General features: G+C 36.8%; 1 long non-coding RNA gene across 1 annotated transcript in view; it reads left to right on the forward strand.

The window, feature by feature from the left end:
• Positions 1–27,142, forward strand: part of LOC135197861 (uncharacterized) — a 111,822-nt gene extending 84,680 nt beyond the window's left edge. The window contains exons 3-4 of the long non-coding RNA XR_010310670.1: positions 23,232–23,430; positions 26,995–27,142. This is a non-coding gene — a long non-coding RNA (uncharacterized LOC135197861). The remainder of the gene's footprint in view (positions 1–23,231; positions 23,431–26,994) is intronic.
• Positions 27,143–27,431: the final 289 nt, after the last annotated feature.

Below are 27,431 nucleotides of genomic sequence, written 5' to 3' on the forward strand. Positions count from 1 at the left end.
CCTCACAAAGTGTCTTCTATGCCAACTGGAGGAGGGAATGATTCAAAATAAATACAGAACTATGAGTCAAGAGAACCTGGATCACCCCACTCTACTACGGGCAGTGGAAATTCGTGCCAAAACCCCCGACTGACATTAAATGCAAATTAATGGAGGCCCTCTACATCCAGCAAAACCAATTGCTGAATAAAAATTTTAAAAAGAAGGGGTATGCGTACTAGCCTCCATAGTCTGCAGAAACTCTTGATGTATTGGCTCCAATACACTGTGCCACGATTACCATCTTTATAATCGCCATACAACTGGAGGATTGCTGTGGCATGATAGTCAACCAGTCGTGTAGCAACAGCAATCAGTAAGCTCCCACTTATCCCTAAACCTTTCTCCGCCTATTTTATTTCCAATTTATAATAAAAAGCCCTCTCCCCAAGTCATATGTTAGGAGAAGATGGATATGTCAGAAATTATACTTAAAATGTCCTTTTTAACTGAGAAATACTAGGGATAACAGGAATACTGGAAGGAATTGATATACTTTATCTATTGCATGTTGGAAACTCAATACACCAAGAAAAGAAAATAATAAAATAAAGTCGGAACAAGGAGAAAGTCAAGCGCAGCTAAGATGTGTTCAGTAGGAGATGTTAATTATTATAGAGTTCCACTTCATGTCTGCTGGATCGAACCTGTGTCATCTTGCGTGACAGGTGAGGTTACTGAAAACCAAGCCACATGAGAAATAAAGAAGTCGGAGCATAAATACTTGTACAGTACCTTGAGAGTTATCTGACCAGGTTGCACAACTTGCACACCAGCAAGTTGTGCAAACAGCATTTTATTCAGATGATTCAATATGAGATCACAATTACCCACCGCAGGATCAAGGCCTGCAACAGTGGAAGCACCCCTGTCTCTCACCCAAGAGGCCCTTGATGCTCCAAAGAGAGATACGAATTTGTTTTGATATATATGTTTGTGTGAGTGGATCTCAAATGTAAAGGATTATGATAACAATCCTAGTATGTAAAACATAGTGTCTCCGTACATTTTTTTTATATATAGAAATAGCCTGTAGGCAAAAATCACCACTTTTAGATTTGCTGTCGTCTATCCATGGGCCCAACTTCTCTCACCACTGTCCGGATGTGAGAGTGACCATACCTGCCCCCAAAGCTTTGAGGCGGTACGTATCGTATCAAAGGTCGACCGTCTCGACCTGCTCTCATTAACATCTTTTTATTGATATGGGTAAAAATGATTAAATGAGAGAACTAATTTCAGTCTGGCCGACTGGAAAATTTATATGTTAGGGAACTTCCACATAGAATTCCTAACGGCTTCGCATTCCACTTTAATTAGCAGGTTTCATGAGTGACTGGCATTAGAGATCAGTTGAGGTCATAGCAGCCCCACCACTGAAAAAGAAGAAGAAGAAAAAAAAACACTCGTAGCATTACTAAACTTTCTTACGATAAGTCGGAAGGTTAATCATATGGTTCCGTTGCAACGATTTTTTTTTTTTTTTTTTTTTTTTTTTTTTTTTTTGTCAGACATTCAGTTTACGTTGAATTTTTTCCGGTTGTTTTGAAAGGGATGTTAACCTTGCATTCCTACTCCTCCCCTTCGTTATTATTACTTTTTACGTGTAACACACCCCACATGTTTTTGCGAATAACAAGCTCCAGGGCAGCTCGATTGTTCTCGTTCTGAACAATGAACATACAAGAGCTCTCATCTTCAGTAGTTTCAGCGTGCGTATGCATTTTGTGTATCGTGTGAATGAAGTGTTAATATGATAAAGAACCTTGAACACAAGTACACGTGTTCTTGAGTCGCTATCGGAGCCAATGGAAAGCCTTGTGTCAATTATTTCGAAGTGAACATAATTTCCCCTCGCAGGCAGTGAGGTGAGAAGGAAGTCACGGGTGTCCACATCCGGTACGTGAGGTTATTCGGTACCTCTTTCCTTCCTTCAGCCCCAATGCATTAAAAACCTAATACGTACAGCGGAGCCCACAACAAATCTCTCCCTCCCTCCCTCACGATCATCTCGTACTTCTGCAAACCCCTCCCCCACCCCACCCCACCCCTCCTCCCTGCCCCTACCAATCCCTGTTTGTATCCCCGACGCTACCGTTCATTGTCTGCTGTCTGTCTGGCTGTTTGTGTGTGTGTGTGTGTGCACTGGTGGTTGCCGTTGTATAAGTGCAGATGTAGGAAATTTTAAATTATTTGAGATAATGTTGAGGATCTGAAATGTCGTGTTATTATCTAAATCTACATAGTTATGACCTAATTATGACAGAAAATAATGTAATCGTGCTGATTTATGCTGGAGAATTGATTTTTCTTCACGCCGCTTTCATTCGCTCTTATTTTCAATTTCAGGTTTTAGTTTTCGGTAAAAAAAACTATTGTGATGGCTATTTGTCTGTCCGTCCGCAATTTTTCTGTCCGCCCTCATATCTTAAAAACTAGAAGGCAATGGGGCCTGCTAATTGGTATGTTGATCATCCACACTCCAGTCATCAAATATACTAAATTGTAGCTCTCTAGGCCCTGGCTGAGAGTTTCATTCAGCATTATACGCTGTACAGAAACTCGATTGCGCCGAAGAAACTTACATATATATATATATATAATATATATATATATATCTATATATATATATATATATATATATATGTATATATATATATATATATAAGTTCACTCTACCTTGCTCCCTTAACGTTCCACTTCTTTCTCTTTGCCTGAAACCGTCCGCACTACCTTCAGCTTCGAAATTATGTCATCAAATCTTTTTTCTCTGGTTACCAGGCCTACAACTGTATCTTATTTTAATAATTTAGCTTGAGTTGCTTTTTCATCTGTCCTCGTTCCTGGATCAAGTGTTTATCACGGTAGTATTTTGTTTACCATTCGGAGTCTTACTGAGTGTAACTCGATGAGCTGTATTATCCAAGACAAAATAATAATAATAATAATAATACACATCGAAGGAAGCTTTAGGTCTACCTGCAGAAAGAGGGCTATTATTTTTAACGTAGGAATGAAGTCAACAATAGTCAGGAAAAAGCTCAAACCTTAACTGCAGAAGATCGCCGATCTCCACAAAATAATGTGGTATGGGAGGCCGATGTTAGCGACCCCCCTAAAAGGCAGAGGGTCAATGAGACATGGCTGTTTTACTTCTTATATACAAAGAGACAGTAGCAAGGAGAGAGGAGGCTCTTGAGGTGATGTGAGAGTAGTTTCTGATGACAAAAACTCCCGAGTAAACCATTTTGACAAAAGAGTCATTACCACCGTTTATCCCGTAGGGGGCCTGGGCGGGTTAGTGCCGTCAGTGCACCTCGTGTGATGCACTGTAGGCATTACTAGGGGTTCTTTGCAGTGTGCCCTCGGCCCCTAGCGTCAACACCTTTCGTTTCTTTTACTGTATATCCTTTCATATTCTCTTGCTTCCATCTTACTTTCCACCCTCTCCTAACGAGGGATTCATGGTGCATCTGCGAGGCTTTCCTCCTGTTAATACCTTTCAAACCTTATAATGTCAATTTCCGTCTCGGCGCTGAATTTTACCTAAATTCTATATTCAATCCAATTCAGTTGAATTCTTTACCACCGTCGTGTTTTGTTGTTTCCTGAGGTTCTGTGATTTTGTAGCACAGTCTTTATTCTAGACATTAACTTATTTTGTGGCTTCCACTAAATCCAAGCCTTTATCTCATCACACTCAAGCTAATTTTTTTTAATGTAAAGTACCTTCTGCCGAGCTTTTTGTATATGGGTGGAGGATGGGGTGAGCGGCTTCGTAAAGCTCTTTCTCATTCTGTGTTGGAAACTTTTAATTTTTTTTTTTTATGGATAATATTTCGTTCGAGATCTCCTATCTGTCAAGTCCTAATAGTATACCCAGTCTTCCATGAATGGATTGAATATTGGAGAAACATATGTTATCCTCGGGCAGATATACTTTGGCAGTTTCCTTGGAATACAGTCATTTCTCATTTACAGTCCTTTACTCCTTGTTTTCCTTGAAAATGTCGACCCGCTCCCTCTTCAACATATCCTATTTTCATCTTTCATGATATTTTTAGCGTTTCCTCTTTGCGATCCTAAGAAATTCTAAAGGTCTTTAGTTTCCTTTATTCTTTATTTCATTCTTTCAGACCAAGCAAGTATAATCGTCCATTTCTTCTGATGTTTTAGTTCACTTTTCCTTCTTTGATATTTCTTTCTTGTATTTTACGCAGAGGCTGTCGCTTTCTCAGTATTTTTTCTTGGTGTTTTCATGGGGCGTTTGCTTTGAGAGTTATTTGCATTATTACCTTTCTGGGGTAAGTTTTGTTTCTTCCATTTAGCGACAAGATCAAATTAGGCACGGCTTATCAAATACGGCTATTGCCACCAAAGAAATAAATATTTAAACAGTTAGAAAGCTCTTGGTGTGCATGCACACCTCCCTCAGTGCTAAGCTTATAAAAGCGTCTTTTTCCATCGATTCCGATCTTCAAAACTAAGGGATGACACACTGGTATAGAAGGGAACGAACTGGATGATAGTGAAGCAAAGGATGCTACAAGATGTGATTTCTTGACTAATAAAGTGCCGCATTTCGATATGCACCCAGTTATTTGAAGCTACATTCGTAAGAAATGGCAGCAGAGATGGACTTCCCCATTTTATCGACAAATAGGAAGTACTCAAGTATTAGGAAAAGATTTTTGGAGTTCGGGGTTTAATCATAACAAGATTCGAGATCACCCTGACACTGCTTACGTTTGGCCATATCCGCCTCACCCGTAGTTATATTTGAGAGGGTGTCAGTGCCCCAGTTTGCGATTGTCAGCTATCCGTTGAGCAAATGCTGGTTCACTGTCCTAGATTTAACTTTAGGGTTATCTGAAAGAATCTGGTTATTATAATGAGATATTAGTTTTGTAAATAATTAGTAAAGTATTTAGTCATTTATCTGTTTTCAATATTAGGCATATATTTTTAAGTATAAAAGTTTGATCATTATTTATTTTTTATTGGTTTTATCCATCATCATTCTTAAATTTTTATGTTCATACTTGAACACTGAATTTTACTAATATAGTATCATTCATTTATTCATTATTATTCATATTAATTTATATTTCATCTCCATTACGGCTCTAATAATCCTTATGGGTTCTGGTGCTTGGTCTTCAAGACCCAAATTTCATAATCAATCAATCAATTAATATAGTGTTGTTTTTGTCATCAAGATCTTGGTCCATTTTCCTCATAAGTATTAAGAATGGAAACATTGCCTTTCCGTATATGGTAAGAAATATCCATCGCATCTACTAGTTCCATTTGTCTTACTATTATTATTATTATTCTGGTGATAGAAGTCCACTCTCGACGTGATTCGGAAGTCACGCAAAGCCGTTGGTCCCGTTGCTGAATAACCACTGGTTCCATGCAACGTAAAAGCACCATACAAACAAACAAAATAAATGTAAAAGATCTCTGTTGGAATACAACGTATGGAAAAGTGACAAACAAGAGACCATCCGTCGATGGTCCAAGTCATTACTATTACTATTAGGGAACATAAACCTACCTGCCACCTCAAACCACTCGATCTAAAAGAGATAAATCTCTGGCTGAAGTAGACATCCACACCGGAGATCAATACCTAATCTAGTAAAGGGAATACAATTGACCTGAAACAGGTTGCATTGCTTTTATCACTTATAAAACCTCCTCTATATTAATTGAGATCTTGATATAGCATTGGAGATTCTTAGACCTATACACTGAGGAATTGTCTTCAAATATATCTGGAATTTGCGCGATCTCATAAGATAGTCAGCTGTTTTTTGTGCATTAACCAACTTGGACACGAAGTGTCACTGAAATCCATCCGTTAGTTTTTTGAAAATTCATTACAACTTTTCCCTGGTCCCTGTTTATGGGTAGATGTATGTGATCTATTTTGTGCATCGGTATCAAACGTAAACGACGAGAAATGAGTTGAATATTGAATTTTCTTTTTTTATAACAACCAAGATCGTCAGTACCTCACATGGTGCACTGCAGGCATTGCTTAAGGGTCTTTGCAACGTCCATTCGGCCCCTAGCTTTAACCTCTTTCCTTCCCCTTACTGTACTTCCGGTCATATTCTCTTTCTTCCATCTAAGTCTCCACCCACTCCAAGTATCGTTTCTTAGTGCAACTCTGAGGTTTTCCTCCTGTTACACCTTTCAAACCTTCATACTGTCAGTTGCCCATTCAGTGCTTAATGACCAAATAGGATCCAGCGCTTGGCCTTGGGGCTAAATTCTATATTCTATTCGACGCACAGTGCCGAGGTGACGGACGGGTCATGCTAGCAGCCTCAGTCGTATATATTAGACATTAGACCCATTAGCCTCTGCAGTAAAAACGAAAATTTTTAAAATAGAATTATGAAGACGAAATAAAGTTTTCTTTGATTTTGGAAGTGGTAAGTTATAGGCTTTGCCTTTTTATATATTTTATATAGAAAATAAGAATTCTTTAGGTACAGAAATGGAGCTAGTTTAGAGAAGGATTTATTTTTCGAGATTACTTGTCCTTTGAAGAACTACAGCTAGTGGTATTTTAATATCCGAAATGCTCGAATTATTTTGAGAAAATAATATTGAATTTTGATAGTTTCCAGTTTTAAGGTCAAGGTTTATGCCACAGTTATTTCTTATAAAGTCTCTCTTGAATTTGGTATGTCATTGATTTACAAGATGACTAATAGTGTGAATTTTGTGGATAACTCTGTTTTCCTGCTAGATATTGTTACTAGAGCAACGTGGAATTATGTTGTATTTTTAGGAAGTAAAGAAAACTAACACCCCAAAACATAGGAATAAAATCGTGGTATTAGAAAAATATGTCATTTATATTGACAAATACTTTGAAGGGTTGCTGAGCAAAGGCTACGCTGAAAATAAAATCTTCATTGGACACAAAAAGGAGAACAAAGGACGTGTTTAAATGACTTTTGTAGAGTATTTTGGGGCTCCAGGGCCGAGGGAATGAAAATGGGTGGAAAAGATGAATTAGGAGGTGCTCTGCTATTTTAAGGCTGTCAAAGGGACGGAAGAACATGGCAATTAAGATATTTGAAGGTGAAGATTTAAGAAGTAAGAGACAAAAGACCGGGATAATGCTGGATGAGGAAAGGGAAAAAATTAAAATATGTATAATTTAGAATATTACCCGGGATATCTCTCACAAAAATTTGTTAGTTATCACAGAAAAATTTATTGTTTTTCATACTCGAATCACTCAAAATAATAACAGCGTGACATAGTATGTCTTACTTCGCTAAAGCTGTCGTTTTTCGGTTACATAATGAATATTTCAGTCACTGGTTTTTATTTTTGTAAAGCCATTCTGTGCTGGAGAATATTTCGTATGGCTGAGTAGCTTTCGAAGCGAAAAAATACATAAGAGTATAGTTAAATCCCATTATATACATAAATACAAACATGACATAAACAAGCTCACGCATTTATGTATTTTCCGGAGACAGTTCATTCCAAAGTCCATTTTCAGGTTATCGAACTTGATCTCACTTTGGTATCAAGTCTTTTCTAACTTTCCCAGAACGTATTCTGTCATTGATAGATATGCCCTCGCGGCTCCAAGGTTCATTTTTCGCATTTTGCTTCTCCTCCGGCAAAGAATTTTTTGCTCATTTAAACTTCGGCCTACCTTAATGCCTTTAGATCTTACCGCTTTATATCGGGAATTGGATTTTGTTATCATTATTCTTGTTGTTGTTGTTGATGTTTCCATTATTCTGCTACTTTTCTTAGCATTTTAGTTTACTAGATTATATGTATGGATGTATACACACACCAAAACAGCTCGTATTCGGATAGCTTCTCAGACTAGTTATGTGATAGTGCCGAAAAATGTGGATTATTATAATTTTGATGATGGTACTTTATTGAAGTGAACGTGTTGTTTGATTAAACTGTTGTCTTGAAGTCTGTACACCGATGGATATGAAAAATTTCAGAAGTGATGTAAAAAAGTTGTTTTCGTACCGTAATGGTAGACGTTTTATACGGACCATAATTGTTTTTCTTTTAAACCCGTCTTTGGAGGAAACAAAAGTACCCCAATCCATTCCGGAAAACCGGCCACCGCCAAAGCTCTTTCGTGCGTTCCTTGAAATTGGGTTATCTGACTGCCATATATTGTGGAGCTCATTTCCCGGCATCTTGCTCCATTTGTCCATATCTTTTTAAACGGTACAGTATTTTAACGATATCCCGAGAGAGCTCCACCACGGAGCATTGTTGATATTGATTTTAGTTTGCTTGAGCCTCTGCTTGCTAACTTTTATTAGTAATCTGACAAGGGTCCTTGAATTGGCTTACTCTGATCATATTCATTGTATATATCATTCCATGTCAAAATGTTACCGTTACCTGCTTCATGCACTTGTTTAGGACACTCTCAGCAGTGCGTCAGAATCCCCTACAAACAAAGCGCCGTAGGTGTGGGTCAAATATCCATAAAATTGTGTGCTTGAAGGCAGAAAAAACAAAGAATTAAAACGGAAATGGTCGAGGGACGCCAAGAATAGAGTGGTTCATCCCTAAAAGGAGTGTAAACTTGATGTTTGAATGAGGATCCGCAAGAAACTAGTACTTATCCCAAGACTAAATAGAGTAGAGAATGATCACCTATAGTAGTTAATTAGTAAGGAATTAAAGCTCTCGATGCAATTGTTAATGAGGTGTTGCTTATTGAGGCCATGACAGAGGGGATATTCACTGTCTTGGTATATTGAAAATTTGACAGATTTAGTGGTCAGATAAAAAAAAAAAATGCACGGAAGTTTCTTCGGCGCAATCGAGTTTTCTGTACAGCTTATAATGCTGTTTGAAGCTCAGCCACGACCCATGAAACCCTTAGCCGGCCGCCGGCCGTGGTGGCCTGTATTGTTGACTAACTATAACCTTAAATAAAATGAAAACTACTGAGGCTAGAGTCCTGAATACGGCATCTTAGATGATTGGGAGGTGGATGATCAACATATCCATTTGCAGCCCTCTAGCCTCTGTAGTATTTAAGATTTTGAGAGCGAACAGAGAAAGTGTGGACGGACAGACAAATAGCCAGCCATCTCAATAGTTTTCTTTTACAGAAAACTAAATGTTGTTGATTAACTTAGTCCTTGGTAGATTCATTTGTCAGTCTACTGTTGAATCGCTTAGTAATTTTCATATTTTACATTGTGAAAGGAGTCGACGCCAGTTCTCAGAAGTCAGTAATTCTGCGAAGTAATCATGTGGCGTTATCAATATTTATAAGTATGCAAACGAGACATTGTTGGAGGGCATTGTAATTTTTTTCTTCAAAACGTGTTATGCCATGGTAGTTTTACCTCTAAAATATAATGAGAGATAGATGATTTTATTCCAATAACAATCGTATTTTTCATTTTTTACTGATTTTTAAGATCGTCTTGGCACTCTTTTAAATATATAACATATATTTTTTTAATTGGACATAGTTAATTATTATCATTATATTTTATTCACCTCGACGACCAAGTCACATCACTGTGCCCTTCAAGGGCTCGGCCGAGGGAATTGTTCGTAAATGAGAGGTGAACATTGGAGTAAGGGGAAGTTAAAGAAGTTAAACTGAAGTAGAAAGATAACAAGAGGAATGGGTGAAAAGTGTTATTTTTAGTGTGACTTCCTATTTGAGCTTTTTTCCTTTCCCTGTCCTTGGCTGCTCCGCTCGTCCTCGTTCTGAAACCTTTTTCTTTGCAAGAGAACTACTGGCCACACAGATGGGGCCTTTATCCTTCTGCCGTTACCATCTCTCTCTATCTCTCCTTTTTTTCATATGCCACTCCAGTCTCTCTTTCTCTCTCTCTCTCTCTCTTCTCTCTCTCTCTCTCTCTCTCTCATTGAAGTAGCTCCCGCAGAAATATCTTCCGCTTAATGGCTTGGCTTCGGAATGGTTTTATAATTCTCTCTGTTCCTCCCTCCCCTCGCCCCTTGCGAGCGAGAAGTTTTGGGCGGCGAGTTTTGACCACGGAAGAGCTTTTAAAGGCCCCGTATAAAGAATACCAAGAAGAGGAAGAAGAAGATGAAGAAATTGCTGTAATGTCTGTCTGGGTTTTGTTGGGTATGAGGTGGTGTGGGGGCCGGGTTGGCTAAGATTAAGGAGGTGGAGTGAAAAGATAGAATGAAGTTATAAGGAGAGAGAGAGAGAGAGAGAGAGAGAGAGAGAGAGAGAGAGTTACGACTCATCCGTCGAATAGTTTCCTTCGAGAGTACATTGCCCAAAGAGTGGGGAAATAAGACGTGGAAAAAAGGAGGTAGATAATGTTAGAGAAACTTTGGGAAGGGAAGAGGGGAGAAGATAGGATATTGAGGGGGACTAGGGGTGGGGAACAACCCCGCTGACCCGCAATCACCCAACCCCTCTTGAGAAATCACCAGAAAATCTTGGGACCATCTCTGCAGTAAGGCGCAGATGGGAGATGCTCACAAATAGAGCATTCTTGATTACTCGTGATGCGTCTCCCTGTACCTGGGTCTGTGTAAAAGTGGTTCATTTATACATCTCTTTTTCGGAGTTTATTTATTTTGTGTACCGTTTAATTTCTACTGTTGAACGTTCGTTTGTTGGTTTTTTTTGTTGACATTTACTTACGCACCTACAAGTCGATTTGTTTCAAGTCTCGGGTCCTAACATAATAATATATGAACTTGTCTTATCGAAAGGTATTCAGTGTTTATAACGTATATTTCTTCTTCGTTGTCAAGTCAGATATCCTGATACTCTTAGTTTGAATGTAAATCTGGTTGTTTACGTTTGAACTTAAGTGGTTGCTAGACCCCTAATCACTCATATGATCAGAACATAGGGCAACACTTCAAGGCAGTTGGCGAACTCCAGGCCCATAATCCATCTTGACTCAAGTAACCACCTTCTAGTGTAAATTTATAGCCCCATATTCTTATAGAAAATTGAAAGTTCTTCACGAGTAGTACCCACCACTACTATACGGCCCTGGTACCCACACAGAAGGCTCATCAAGAGCGCGTAGGTATTCGTGCACTTCCGTCACCGTTCACCTTTATTTTTCACGCACTCAGACGTGACCTGGATATTAAAGCTTGCTTCCAGGACCTCTCTCACCCCCTGTAATTTGCATTTGGAAATCATTCACTCTTGTCACCAACATTGTTTTCCATTCTTGCCACATGACTTAAAGCACTAATACACACACACACACACACACACACATATATATATATGTATATATAAATATATATATATATATTATAATAATATATATCTATATATATATATATATATATATATATATATATATATATGTACACATACATACATATGTATGCATGCATGCATGCATGCATACACATACACACAAAAGTATCCATTATAAAGTCTTATTACCATGGAAAAGTAACCGAAAAACCATCTGACTTTGACGAAATGTTTGTGGAAAAGGCATTTATTTTTCGTTCCTAAATATATTCCTTTGAAGTCTTGGGTGTATTTCCTTTCGTAATGAAAGCTCTTTAGATATGTCGAGGGAAATGCTCGGGTAAGTATTTTTTTCTGCTGAAACATTCATGGAGTCAAGGAAGGCAATCAGGGGTAAATGTTATCCTGGGTCTTTTACAGTATTGATAGAGGAATTGCGTTCCTTCGGATTTCTCATTTTTCTGATTTTTAATGTTAGGCTTTGTGCATTGTGTATTTTTAATACCTTTCGTCTGGGGCAATGTCATTCATTATAAAAGAGTTGAAAATCAGTTCAAAACGTGAATTAATGGACAGTCATCCGTTTGATATTTATTTATTTATTTATTTTTGTTCATTATTTTTTTTTTATTCAGAAAGCCAGTTCCCTTATGTATGTTTAAAGGACTCAAAAAGTGCAGAAAGTTCTTAAGCGACCTGTTGGGCGAAAATGGACAAATGTGTAAAAAGAAGTGTGAAAATAATTGTTAACTGGGGAGACTGCAGAGCAAAGAAAGCGACCGTAATTTTGTAATGTGCTTATCGGCAGAGTTTAAAGAAGTAACACTAAAAAATTGAAACGCTTTATGAAGCATTAATATTTATTTTTTCTTCAGAACTGGTAATCTTGGATTCGACTATAAAATGATCAACATGTAGATTTGATTTTTTTAAACGTTAATACACAGTATTCATTGATTCATAATATTTTCCTTGGAGATTAAAGGTTTTTCTTACAATGTTCTGAGTATTGCATCCGCCGGACGTGAATAAAAGTGGTCATTATTTTTACGATATTGTCATCATTATCATGAACTTCTTTAAAAAGGCGGCGACAGCGCTTGCTCGAACCTTTGCGGCTGAGGCACAGCTTAACATAATTTTTTGTATGCTATTAAATATCTTAATGAAATAGAGATCAAATAAGGTCATTAATGACATTATCATCCTTTTTTTAATTTTTAGATGTGTGTTTAATTAATAGGCGCCGTAATTTGAACTTTCGAGTTGATATTCAGGCGCTTCTCCCGCAAACCAGTTGGTCTTTATACTAAGATATTTAATTGAATTTACCTTGTTTCTGTTCTATATTCATCTTCATATTCATCAATTTTGGCCGTGAGATTGAGCAGGATTTATTGTATTATTACTATTTTTTAGGTTAGGAGGTTTTCGCTATTATTGTCATCATATAGGTTGATACAGAATTTAAAATACTCTCTTCAGTTTTAGGAATGTATAAAAGGAGTTATTTTTGGGGTTTTGACTGCAGTACTGAAAACTTCCATACCATAGCGCAACGAAAAACTTTCCGCAGTTCACTAGTAGTTATAGACAAGTAGTTTGTTACTCCTCCATGCAGCAAATTCAGTTATGTTCAACTCTTGTATGAAAATGCCTCTCTCTCTCTTTTCTCTCTCTCTCTCTCTCTCTCTCGATTCTCCTCTCTCATCTCTCCTCCCTCCAATCCTTCTCCCATGTCTCTCTCTCTCTCTCTTCTACTTCTTCTCCTCTGTAATTGTATTTATAATGTTATTGTTTATATATATATATATATAATGTATATCATATATTTATAATTATATATATATATATAATTATATATAAAGTGGAACGACGAAATTATCCGTAGGTACTATATTGCTTTTGATTCCTTTTCCCTTTCCTCCTGTGGACTATATGACACACACACACATATATTATATATATATATATGTGTGTGTGTGTGTGTGTGTCTGTGTATGTGTGTGTCCATCAATACATAAATACGTTGTCGCTGTGTTGTCATTTATGTATGTTTACATGAGTAAATGAACGGCAGTCTGCCTGAATGTTTCTCGAACTTTGATCCAGCTTAGATATATTCTTAATGAGGGCCCTAACTGTAGGCTTAGTAGGCTAACTGGAAGCCTACCGATTAACCTTTTGCGACGGTAGGGGGGTCCTTAAATCGGAAGGAGCTCTGATTGGAAATACATAGTGTTGTTCAGTGTAAACAGGCATAGCTTTGATTAACGGCAGGTATATTGAGTCGTAACCGCTTTAGTATCTCGTAGAGAAAGGTTACCTGTTTTGGCCAGGGGTTTGGGTGAGTAGGGATTGAATGGTAAACAGAAGGTAAAGACTTGGATCATCACAAAGGGAAGCCGCTCCTTACCGAACGACTGGTATTTAATAGCGAATGAGCGTAAGCGAAAAAAGTATTCCGGTAATCTTTCGTTAATTCCACCACACTGCACCTTTGCACAGCTCCACTTCCTCGGGTTAGAATCTGTGCTACACATGACTCGAAATTTATTGAAGGTTGTCAAGCTTGGCCATAATAACCCTCTTCTAAATTATTGGGGGTTTCTTTCACTCGGCAGAGTTTTGGCCGCCTGTCAAATTATTATGTTCTTACACGTAATATGTGTGAAAATGAGAATGTTTTTGTCCGCTTCCTTTGGAAACGTCAGGTTCTTTTTAATAAAAGTTCAGTGAGGCAGGAGGTTACGAACGTGTTTGCACGGTCAGTAGATTTCCTTCAATATATATAAATTTAATCTTGTCTGTAAAGCAGGAACTTCAGTGGTGACTAATGTTTTGATTGTTATAATGGTTGCTGTAATGGTGATATAATTGCCCAAGAATAGAGACTGACGCTGGAAAACCCAAACCTTGTTTTGGAATTATAGAGTGAAAAGGTCAAAATGTCGCGGAACAAAGAAAATATCTTCCGTGTTTTGCGAAAGGAGTGAACAGGAAGAAGTATCAAAACGCATAACGATCTCGCATTAGCTCTAAGTTTTTTTCAGAGTGCTGAACGGACTAAAGTCAGTTTCATTTGGAGAGGACGTGAAACTAAATTCAAAACCTGGCAAGAGCAGGGTCTGAAATAGTTCCTATATGAATACGAAGGTAGTAACTGGGTTAATGCAAGATTTGCTATATCGCTAAGCCTGAAGCTATAAGCTTTTCTTCTTCCAGGATTGGAGCCAAAGGAGATTCACCCTCTATACCAACAGTACTTCCTGTAAAGATTATGTCAGTGAATGAGGAAATTCCATATAGAATTTGTTGATGTTATCGATAACAAGGACAGTGAATACTTACGGTATTGGAAAGGCAAGATAAGTTCAGAAATAGTTATTTTGTTGACAAAATATACAGCTTTTAGTACAATTTTGTCCAAAAATAGACATCGTATAAAATATACAAAGTAGACAGTAATCTCTTTTGTTTTTGCAAGTACATGGCCTACAGAGAAAAATCCAACATCAAGCACAAATAACATAACCATATTAGATTATAAAATACGAAAAGAACTTACTATAGAAAAAACGTAGTCACACAAATATAATTTTATTAAAAATCATTCATTCATAAACATCGAATCATCAATATCAAGTCGCAATACACATAATGCTTGGAAAAGAAGGAAAGTTTATTTGAAGAAAAACATAAAACAGAAGACAAAGCCGCACATTACTTATAACTATGAAGAACTTCAAAAACACATGTACCCAAATCAACAATATTATCATTTTCATTTAGTAAGTTACTCTGTTTCTAGACGAAACGAATAATAAATTTGATAAATTTGAAAGAAGACAGGAAATGTCCAACTCATTCATAATGAATGAAAGATGAGAAAGAAGAAAAGAACACTTGCAAGAAGGGAAAAAGAAGGAAGGGAAAGGAGGAGGAAGAAGAAGAAGAAGGAGAGAGGACTGCTGCTTCCCTTTTGGGCTAGAAGTCGTTTGGGTCTGCTCTTCATTAAACCGTCATCAGTGGCACAGGATCCCGGGGGACTGCGGCCTCCACCTCCACCACCTGCTGCCTACTCCTGCTGCTGCTGCCTCTGCTGATGCTGCTATTACTACTACTACTACTACTGCTGCTGACGCTACGTGTTGTATAGTTGTTGCATCTCCTTTGCTTCTGTGATGATGCTGCGGCCGCCTCTCTCTCTCGTCTTTTCAAGAAAGAGTCCAAGAAATGAGTGTTTATTTGTATCGCCCTTGACTGTGATAGTAGTAGTAGTATTAGCTGGTGCTCGAGTGCGGTTGTGAAATACATTTATTCGAAGACTGAAGTTTAAATCACCTATTTTTTTACTTCCGGTTATTTGTAGCTAGTTGTTTGCATCTCTCTCTCTCTCTCTCTCTCTCTCTCTCTCTCTCTCTCTCTCTCTCTCTCTCTCTCTCTCTCTCTCTCTCAGACAAACAGATCCTGCCTTTCAAACCTCTTGGAGTTTTTTCATAACATGCTTTGGTATTTACGACAGTAGTAGAGCAATAGATATATTCTACTTGGATTTCCTTTGACAAAGTCCCACACAAGTTAGAGCTTTAAGAATTGCAGGAGAAACAGCAGACTACTATGAGATTCAGGGCCTCTGTAACACGGTTTTTTCGCAATAACTTTTTATCTATGCATTTCATAAATATAACGCTTATTCAGAATACATATTATATCTACCCACAAATTTTGACTGTATTCTGCATTACGTAGGTTGAATAAATTTGGTACTTATAATGTAAAAGTGACCTTTTTTGAAGACTGGCAAACTTACTCAGAGAAAAGGTTTCGAACGCACTCGTTACGTAACTTATGACAGCATTTCTTCCCTCTTTCTCGATGGATGATTGGTTATACGTAACGAAGGCTAAACCTCTGGCAACAATGACATACAAATTTAAATACAAGCAAAGCAGTACACCTTTATGAACTCTGGAACCTCTCCACTGATAATTGTCATAATGAACAAACCAACAAAATATGTTAATAAATACAAAAACACTTCGATTATTAGTCTCACTCCCAAAATAGGTTTCCTAAGAAATTACAGTCTACTTTATAGGTCACAATCAGATTGACAAGATGTAGGGAATAGTTGGTAATTTTCAAAAACATAGTAGACAAGCTTGATTTGATAACTGCTATATCCAATGTCAAGCAATTTTTATTTATTGGCTATCTACCTATTTACAGAAAAAAAAATAGCCGGTACCGTATATTGGCTTTAAACCTTCACCAATAATCATCAGAATGATGACTTCATGAGGCTCCACCCACTTTCGCCTCGTTATAATTCAGGATAACACTGAAGCCTACCATGGGCACTGTTGGATTGGAAAATTTAACATCTGTCTATAGAAACAAATTTCTCGAGTAGTTGTAAGAAGTGCTAAATGATCCTCAAGGATCCCAGCAGTTGGCCTAAACGTTTAATTCATGTATATTACTGCTATACTGTTGCGGCACTACTGCTACAGTAGTATTACTACGCTCGCACTGATACCCCACCCACATCTATGTATCGTTCCGCCATTCATAAAGTCTTTGGGTTTCAGAGCCGATGGAGTTTCTGTCTGATGGATGGACGGGGCAACATTTCGTCAAAAGGTGTGTTTACCTTGCTTACGTAATGAATGTTTTTCGACTCTTGGCTCGTAATCATTGGCCATGGCGTCGGCTAGATCATTTTTACTCTATAAAAATTAAAACTATCGGGTTTAGGTTATTGATAATGCTGACAAAATTTGTGTGGTTGTAAAATATACATATGTCAACTTTCAGCCACATCCAATGCTTTGACAAGGAGCAAAGTCCAAAAAACCGTGTTACAGAGACCCTGAATCTCATAATAGGTCGAAGACTGGCTAACTTATAGGAAACAGAGTCGTAATAAATGGTGAAGAATCAGAATGGGCAGATGTAACAAGGAGAGTTCCCCAGGGTTCTGTCCTTGGCCCTCACTTGTTTTTTATTTACATTAATGACATTGATGTAGACTTAAGTAGCAGGATAGCCAAATTTGCAGATGAGCCCAAACTAGGTGTAAATGCAACAGACCCAGATGCAGTGGAAAGTTTAAGAAATTATCTAATGAAAATAGGAGAGTGGTAAAAAATATGGCAAATGCCTTTTAACGTAGATAAGTGTAAAGTGTTACAAATAGGAATAAGCAACCCTCATGCCAGCTACATGCTGCTTGGGAATGACATGAATAGTGTAGAACAAGAGGAGGACCTTGGAGTCATTATTACCAAGGACATAAATCCAAAAAACAGTGCACAAGAGCTGAAAAGAGACAGTTCAAATACAGAAACAAGGAAACGGTGCGGCAGCCCTACACAACAATATTTAGACTCCATCTTGAATATGCAGTACAGTTGTGGTCACCAACACTAAGAAAAGACATAAATACTAGATTAGAAGGAGTATAAGCAAGAGCCACAACGTTAATTCCATCCATCAGGCAAATAGGTTCCAAACACGACTAGAGAGCTTGAACATGTATGGCTTAAAAACATGACGATTGCGAGGACAACTATGAGAAACATTTAAAATACTGAAAGGCATAAGAAAAGTAGACAGTAACCTATTTACATTAAACGAAAACCAGACAAGAAATAATGGATGGAAACTAGAACTGAAGAGATACAACACATCCCATTGTGAGAACTTCTTCACATATAAGATATGTGACACATGGAATAAACTGCCACCAGAAGTTGTAAACAGCAACTGTGGAAGAGTTTAAAAGAAAGCTAGACAACATCATTAGGGCACGCGAATGCACAGTAAAACCTGCTCCTACAGATAAGTGAGCACACGATGTCTCCTCGGAAGGACTAACAAGTCTTTGAGACATAATAATCCTTGTAATTCCTTGTAACTCTCACTAATATATACTTATAAACATATACATAAATATATGAATTTCGTGTATGTAGATACATATATATATAATTTATGTATATATACATACACACACACGCACCAATGAGCAAGGAGCTGGTGTATATATATATATATATATATATATATATATATATATATATATATATATAGTATATATATATATATATATATATATATATATATATATATGTTTATATACATGTATATGTATACTAAATATTTATATGTATATGTATGTATAATCATATATATATATATATATATATATATATATATGTAATTATTGGCTAAATATAATTATATATATATATATATATATATATATATATATATATATATATATATATATGCATGTATGTATGTATATATTAATTACTGGCTAAAACTTGGGAAGAATGGTCTTTACTGTCTAGTTATTTTTTTCTTTTTACCATCCGTGTAACACGAAGTCGTCAAGATTCTGCTTCCTGCATGCTCATTGTTTAAAAAAAAATTTTTAATGTACATTTTCATTTAAATGTCTGTTGGTGAAACTTTTGAAGATTATATGCAGGGGAATATAAGTGAAGAAAGTTTCTGTTCTTAAAACGATTTCTTTAGTAAATAATTCACGGTTCGTGTTGTTTAGGGTTGAGAAAACAGGAAAGCTGCAGACATCCATTGGTCTTGTTAAAGTCCAGACGTCCCTTTTTTTCTGGCTTTGGACTTTTTCTAACTGTCGTTCCTCTTTTTTTTGTAGTTTTCTGCCTTTTAAAGGTTGCATCTTTCAACCCTTTTATTATTCCAGGCCATCCTAGCATTGCAAACCACAAAGAAAGAAAAGTGAAGGGAGAGGGTTGGGATCGCCACTCGACGGAGTTATTCGCATGTCAGAAATTTCTTTTTTTAGTGCTTCTCTTTGAAGAACTCCACAACAAAACAAAATAAGTTTTATTTGTGATATATTATTTAATCATATATATAATATATATATATATATATATATATATATATATATATATATATATATATATATATATATATATATATACACACACACTACTATATATATATATATATATATATATATATATATATATATATATATACTACACATATATATATATATATATATATATATATATATATATATATATATATATATATATATATATATATATATATATATATATATATATATATATGAATAATTATCACATCACCGTGATTCATATAAATCATTCGAGCTACAAATGTCCTTTAATATCTAATTCGCTCTACTTCGGAATTGATATATTTTCATATATGTAAACCGAAGGGGAATTTTTAGTTGATAACAATTTCGTCCCCTCATGGGATCGATCCACCATCCAGCGGACAGGCACGAAATGAGGACGACATTGACGTTATCGATTCGGCTAACAGTGAGGCTATAAGTTTATACAGATTCTGACCTTACAAATCACTGTCGAACTTGGTTTTTTCGTAATATGGCTACGTTCGTCAAACATTCGAATTGGCTAACATGGTAGAGGGGGTTGCGTATCGATTAGCTGAATCGGTAATGTCAATGTCGTCCTGATTTCGTGCTTGTCCTTACCTTACCTTACAGACCTTACATCTTGTTCGGGCTGCCCCAGGTCCCTCAGTGTGAGGCACCTCTAATGTCTACCAGAGAGTTGTTAGTGCATCTTCCGGTATATTTTGCATCTTCCAATCTTGTATGGTCTGGGATGCAGCTTAGATATTTGTTGAGCTTATTCTTAAACACATCTACGCTTACTCCTGATATATTCCTCAGATGAGCTGGCAACGCATTGAATAGATGCTGCATTGTTGATGCTGGTGCGTAGTGGAATAATGTCCTGTGTGCTTTCCTTATTTTTCCTGGTATAGTTTTGGGCACTATTAATCTACCTCTGCTTGCTCTTTCTGATATTTTTAGCTCCATGATGTTTTTGGCAATTCCTTCTATCTGTTTTCATGCCTGAATTATCAAGTAGTGTTCTCTTCTCCTTTCTAGACTATATAATTTTAAGGGTTGTAGTCTTTCCCAGTAGTCAAGATCCTTAACTACTTCTATTCTAGCTAAAGGACCTTTGTACACTCTCTATTTGTGCAATATCCTTTTGATAGTGTGGGTACCAAATCGTATTGCAATATTCAATTGGACTACGAACATATGTTTTATAAAGCATAATCATGTGTTCAGCTTTTCTTGTTTTGAAGTGCCGTAACAACATTCCTATTTTGCTTTACATTTCGCCAGTAGGATTGCTATTTGATCATTGCATAACATGTTCCTATTGAACATCACACCAAGGTCTTTAACTGCTTCCTTATTTTTGATTGTCTCATTATTAGGTCCCTTATATGCATATAGCTTTCCTTCTCTATCTCCATAATTTATTGATTCAAATTTATCAGAGTTAAATACCATCCTATTTACCTCTGCCGATTCATATACTTTGTTAAGGTCTCTTTGTAGCGCGTTCCTATCTTCATCACAAGTAATTTCTCTACTTATTCTTGTGTCATCGGCGAAACTACTCACTACCGAGTCCTTAACATAACTGTCTATGTCTGCAATCCTAATAACAAACAGTAATGCAGCTAACACCGTACCTTGTGGCACACTGGATATTACCTTAGCTTCGTCCAATTTCTCATCGTTTGCAATAACTATCTGTTTTCTGTTGTGTAAAAATTCTTTTAACCATCTTCCTACTTCGTCCACTATATTATGTTTTCTAATTTTGTTCGCTAATATATTATGATCTACCTTGTCAAAAGCTTTTGCAAAGTCTAGATAAACCACATTGTTTCATTTCCGTTTTTCATATTTTTGTACATGTTCTCACGGTGGACTAACAATAGGGTTTCTGTACTTTTTCCGGGTACAAAACCATGTTGTCCCATATTAAACAAATTATTTTTTATTAAATGTTTCATAATATTTTTGTTCATTACCCTTTCATACACTTTCATTATATGTGATGTTAAACTCACAGGCCTATAATTACTTGCCTCAAGTCTTGATCCACTTTTGAAAGTAGGGGTGATATATGCTAATTTGTGCTCATCATAAATCTTGCCTGTATCTACACTTTGTCTTAATAATATTGCAAGTGGCTTTGTGATAGAATGAACTACTTTCTTTAACAAAATAGCAGGGGCACCATCAGGCTTAGCTGCAGCTCCATTTTGAATTTCGTTAATAGCCTGCACAATATCAGCTTCATTAATATCTATGTCTGATAAATATTCACTATTTTCATCCCTTATTTCTGTATCATTATCTTCATTATCAAATGGTTCGATCCCATGAGGGGATGAAATTATTATCAAATAAAATTTCCCCTTCGGTTTACATATATGAAAATATATCAATTCTGAGGTAGAGCGAATTAGATATTAAAGGACATTTATAGCTCGAATGATATATATTATATAATAATATATATATAGATATGGATATATAAATTCATATATATATATATATATATATATATATGGATTATGGAAAAAATCGCTGCTTGAAAAGATTGGAAAATGATGACAAGAAGAAGGGCAGGCTTAGTAAAGATTACAGAGGTGAAAATTGCTGCTTGAAAGTTTGGAAAATGATGACAAGAAGAAGGGCCGGCTTAGTAAAGATTACAGAGGTGATCACGATTGAGATGATATGGGCATGTTTTGAGGATGGTTGATGAGGAGGGAGTGAAGAGGGCTTGAGAAGAACCTGTTAGAGAGAGAAGATCGAGAGGGAAACAGAGAATTAGATGGCGAGATAAAGGGAAGGAAGCTATGGAGAGAAGAGGTTTGGTTGAGGATGATAAGACAGCGGAGAAGGCGCATCAGGCAACCGATCCTTTAATGTAGGGATAACGGTGGGAAAGAAGATATATATATATATATATATATATATATATATATATATATATATATATATGTATGTATATATATATAGTGTATGTATATGTATTAGTGTTGTTTTGCATGTAATATGTGTGTGTGTGTGAGTGTATGTAATTCCAGTGTTGAGCAGTTTCACGTAATTGCAGTGGGTAAAAGTTTGAGAGAAAAATAACAGAACAATAGTTACTGCTAAGTTCATACTTTAACCGCTGTATTAAACATAAACACCTGCTTCTTAAAACTTATGGTTTATATACATACACTGAAAGGTCAACAGGAGGGTGTCGTATACCTCTGTCTTACGTGCAGTTTTAGTTCTTTGATATTATGTCCCTGTACATCCTTTACACCCAACACAATTTCCATTTTTTCTGAGCAACTCTCTTATATTTCCTCCCAGTACTTGAAAGGTTTATTTCACCTTGTCTCTTTAAAAAGGTCTCACATTATCCCCATGTGATATCCGATCACTCCAGAATTGAATGACTATTATTGAACTTGCCAGCTTCTTATTAGATTTCTCCTTATTTTCGTATACTGCATCCCATTCTTAATTTCTTCCGTCCTAAACGTGGATTTCATTTCCTTGTATCTTAACTTAGTTGTCTTAATCACACTTACAGCCAGTCTGAGATGATCCTATCCAGTTAAACTGACTTCGATTTTCATATTCTGTCAATGAGGTGGCGATCAAATAAAACCTCCAAGTCATTAGTATTCTTGTCCAGCCATCGACTTACTCTTCTGTGTACTCTGTGCGATAATAACACCTGCTAAAACAAAAATTTCACCCTTATTAAAAGTGCTTTTGGATATTTGCTCAAAATAGGTATCCTGTATATATATATATATATATATATATATATATATATATATATATATTATGTATATATATATATATATATATATATATATAAATTACGTTTATTGCCCCTCTGTCTACCCAGCATTTATTCACTTTAGTTAGTTCTAAAAGAGCAGCCATTTTCCCCTAACATCAGCTGATTTTGGAAGAGAAACACGCGGCAGGCCGAGAGATCGGAATTTCCGTTTAGGCTTGAGCCTAGAGTAAGCTGGTTGTGTTTTTCACATTTTTCAGACAATGCCGGAGGCTGTGTGTGAAATCCAGGTGATTCAAAAACATCCAGCCTCATCCTCAGTCCCAGATAGCTACTCTGGAAAGACAGACGTGTCTTCTCCTCTGACTGGAAGTCAGGCCTTTGTCGTCCCACGCCGGTTGGCCCCTGGTAGGACCCCTTCATACATTACACACATGTTCCAGCTTCAAAGGATTAAAGGTACGTCTAGAAAGTGCAAAATCCAACCAGCTCTGTTTCTCCAAGACGACTCTTGCTAATTTCATTTTCAAATCTCCCTTGGAGTCTACACATTTTCATGTTCAAAGAGGCATGTTATCAGCAATTGATTTGTCTCTATGTAGTGATGACTGTCTTATTGACTTTAATTGGAGAGTTATAAATTTTACCAGCAACCATTTCCCAATAGTGGTGAGTGTAGCAACAAGCCCTCCATCTTCAAGGCTAACTAAATGGAACATTGGTAAAGCTGATTGGGTAATATTCCAGGAACACAGCTCAATAGATGACTCTGCTGATGACTATCCCTGTGTAGATGATGCTCTTGACTTTTTGAATACAATAATGTTCTCAGCTGGTCTTCAATCTATACCTAGGACTTTGGGCATATTTATCCGCCGGCCAGTTCCTTGGTGGACTCGTAAATGCCAGGAAACTCACAGAACTATGAGATCTGCTTTCACCAGATACCTCAGACGAAAATGTGAGTATTACCATGTTGAATTTCGAAAACCAAGAGCTTATTTTTGCATGGAAATCAAAAAAGCACGAAAAAAATCTTGGACGATATTCATATCCTCATTAAATTCGGAAACTCCTCTGACTCTAGTTTGGAAGAGAGTTAGAAAAATAGCAGGAAAGTTCACTCCTTGTCAACCTCCAGTTATCAAGATCAATGGTTGCGAGGTAGCAGAACCCCAGTTAGTGGCAAATGAGTTTGCTAATCATTTTGCTGATGTTGCGAAGAAAAATGATGATAGACCCTATTCAGCTCAAAGACGGACAATGGAACAGGTCGAAATTGATTTTAATACGATAAGACATGAGCAATACAATGCTCCTTTTACTATTAGAGAATTTGAATCAGCCTTGAATAAATATAATGAATCAGCTCCTGGACTGGATGATATAACATATTCAATGATTAAGCATACTCCTGAAAATACCAGACTTTTCATATTAAGCCTTATTAACAGAATTTACCGAGAACATACCTTCCCCAAGCTTTGGGAGAAGCTAAAATTACTGCCATTCGTGAAACCCGGAAAAGATCCATTCAAGACAGAAAATTATCGTCCTATTGCATTGACATCTTGTTTGTGTAAGATGTATTGGTACGAATGGAATCTTCAATATGTGAAGCTTTTGCCAACAAGCAGCATCACATCACTGTTTTCTTTGATCTAGAGAAGGCTTATGATACAACATGGAGATATGGCCTTTTGGAGGTCCTTTATGAATGTAACCTGAGAGGCAATTTGCCCCTCTTTATTAAGGCTTTTTTTTTTTTTTAAATAGGATATTTCAGGTTCAGGTTGGAGCAACAATGTCGGATGCGTTCAATCAAGAAGAAGGAGTACCACAAGGAAGTGTTTTAAGTGTAACCTTGTTCACCTTGGTAATCAATGGGGTTTCTAAAATAATTCCCCCAGATATAACATATACCCTATTTTTTGATGACCTGTCGATTTCCTTTGCAGCAACAAGGATGGCAGTGGCTGAACGCCGCCTTCAGCTCTGCGTTGATAATATAGTAAAGTGGGCTGAGGTTAATGGTTTTAGATTTTCTACTAGTAAAACAGTAACTATGCACTTTTGTCGTATAAGGAGAATCCACCCTGATCCAGATCTATTCATTCATAGGCAGAGAATTCCATGTGTTGGTGAAACAAGGTTTCTTGGTCTGATTTTTGATAGCAAGCTGACCTGGATTCCACATCTGAAATATATTAAGGCAAAATGCTTGAAAGCAATGAATTTACTGAAAGTCTTGTCTCACACTTCTTGGGGTGCAGACTGAACTCAGATGTTGAGATTATATAAAGCGTTGGTCTTTTCAAAATTAAGTTATGGGTGTGAGGTGTACACTTCTGCGAAGCCAAATAGCCTTAAAATGCTCAACTCAATTCATCATGGAGGAATACGGTTGTGTACAGGAGCATTTAAATCATCTCCCACCGAGAGCATGCTAGTAGATGCTGATGAGGTGCCACTGGATCTTCATTACAAGCGTCTGCTGGTTCGGAGCTGGTATAGATTCCAGAGGCTACCTAAGTCTTTAGCCAGCATTTGTATGAGAAAGGAAAGGCATTGGCAGAGTTATGAAAATCACCCCAAGCAACCTCATCCATTCGCTTTTAGAGTCAATACCATTGTTCGTGAGTTAAATATGCCAAGGATCGAGATTTTATCAGCAAAATACTCAGTTAGTCCCGCCTGGAACTTCCCAGAGGTAAAATTCTGCAGATATGTCAATTTTACCAAGACATAATTGTCCAGTGAGGCCATGCAGTCAATATTTTTAGAACACTCCATGCAACATGATAACTCCACTGCAGTTTTCACGGACGGCTCAAAGTCAGATGCTGGCGCCGGCTTTGGAGTAGCCTCCCCTGATTTAGAGAAGTGGCAGATTATCAACTGTTGCATCGATTTTTACAGCAGAATTATATGCAGTTTTAAAGGCTTTAAAGGAAATTTTTGTTCGGAATGAAAATAATTATATTATATATTGTGACTCGAGAAGTGTTCTTCAGTCACTGGAATCTTTTAACCTTTTAAACCCTCTGATTTTAGACATATTTGAATGGCTGCTTTTACTGAAAAGAAGAGGGAAAGAAATAAAGTTCTGTTGGGTGCCTTCCCATGTTGGGGTGGATGGGAATGAGAAAGCTGACTGATTGGCAAAGTCGGCAGTCAACTCCCCAGAACCCACAAGATGCCTACTACCATATCGGGATTTATATCCTCTGGTGGGTCAGAGAATTAAAGAATGTTGGCGGTCCCAGTGGGAGGATATTTTAACTAATAAAAAAATGCGCAGTATCACGTCATGAGTGTCTCCTTGGTCATATCCGTATATGCCAAGGAGACAAGAAACGATGTTGTGCAGATTGAGGATTGGACATACAAGAGTCACACATGGGTTCTTGATGTCTCGTGAAAATCCACCGTTTTGCGAGAACTGTACTGTGCCCTTGACTGTGAAACATTTGTCGATTGAATGTCCCAGATTCGGGAATTTGAGACATAGGTTCCTGTCTTGGGGTCGGGACAGAGTAGGTAATTTTATCCTAGCTACAGTTCTTGGAAAGGATTGTAATATAGAGCAGTTATGTAAATTTATAGGGGAGGCAGGCCTCCTCAACCAAATTTAAATTATACATAGATTGTCTATGTAAGAACTTTTATATATGAAGAAAATTTTTATATACATATATTTATAGATATTTTTATATGAAATTTATTAAAAATTTTAATTTTTTCTATTCAATTTATTTTGGTGTCAATTACCCAGATGTTGTGACGCCAGATTTAATACACAATCAATCAATCAAACCTTGTATCACTTCTATATTGAAATCCCCTTGTCCTCATCAGGGCATGTGCTCCCCCCTGTGACCTGTTAAAGCTTAAGTCTTCATTGCATATCTCATTTAAACACTTAGAGTTCCTTCCCGCAGTGTGTTAGATAAAATTGAATAACTGTAACTTGTGCAAGAAGTCTTCATTTCATTTTGTGTCTAAATCTGGGAACTTTTCCAGATTGGCTGAGTCATGTGTCCAAGTCTCCGTGTTCACAAGTGCTGCCCTAACGCAAGATAAACCTGATTTTGGCCAGCTTCCCCCTATTGTGAGAGATAGGATTGGTCCACATGCAGACAAGTTGCATTTACTTTTCCCCAAGCCATTCAACGGCCTCTTGTAAATAAAGAATGTAAATTAATTAGCTGAGTTTCCTGGTGACCTATTCTAGAGTAAACATAACCAAATCAATCCTTTTAAAATAAGTTAGAATCAAGATATTCTGCATTTTTCCTTTAATATTTTCCATTTACGTATTTGGGTCCATACAAGGCCGTAATGCGTAAGAATATATATATATATATATATATATATATATATATATATATATATATATATATATATATATATATATATAGAATGATAGATATATTGTCGATGTATTTTACTGTCGTGGT

The sequence above is a fragment of the Macrobrachium nipponense genome, chromosome 21, assembly GCF_015104395.2.
Source record: "Macrobrachium nipponense isolate FS-2020 chromosome 21, ASM1510439v2, whole genome shotgun sequence".
Classification (NCBI taxonomy): Eukaryota; Metazoa; Arthropoda; class Malacostraca; order Decapoda; family Palaemonidae; genus Macrobrachium; species Macrobrachium nipponense.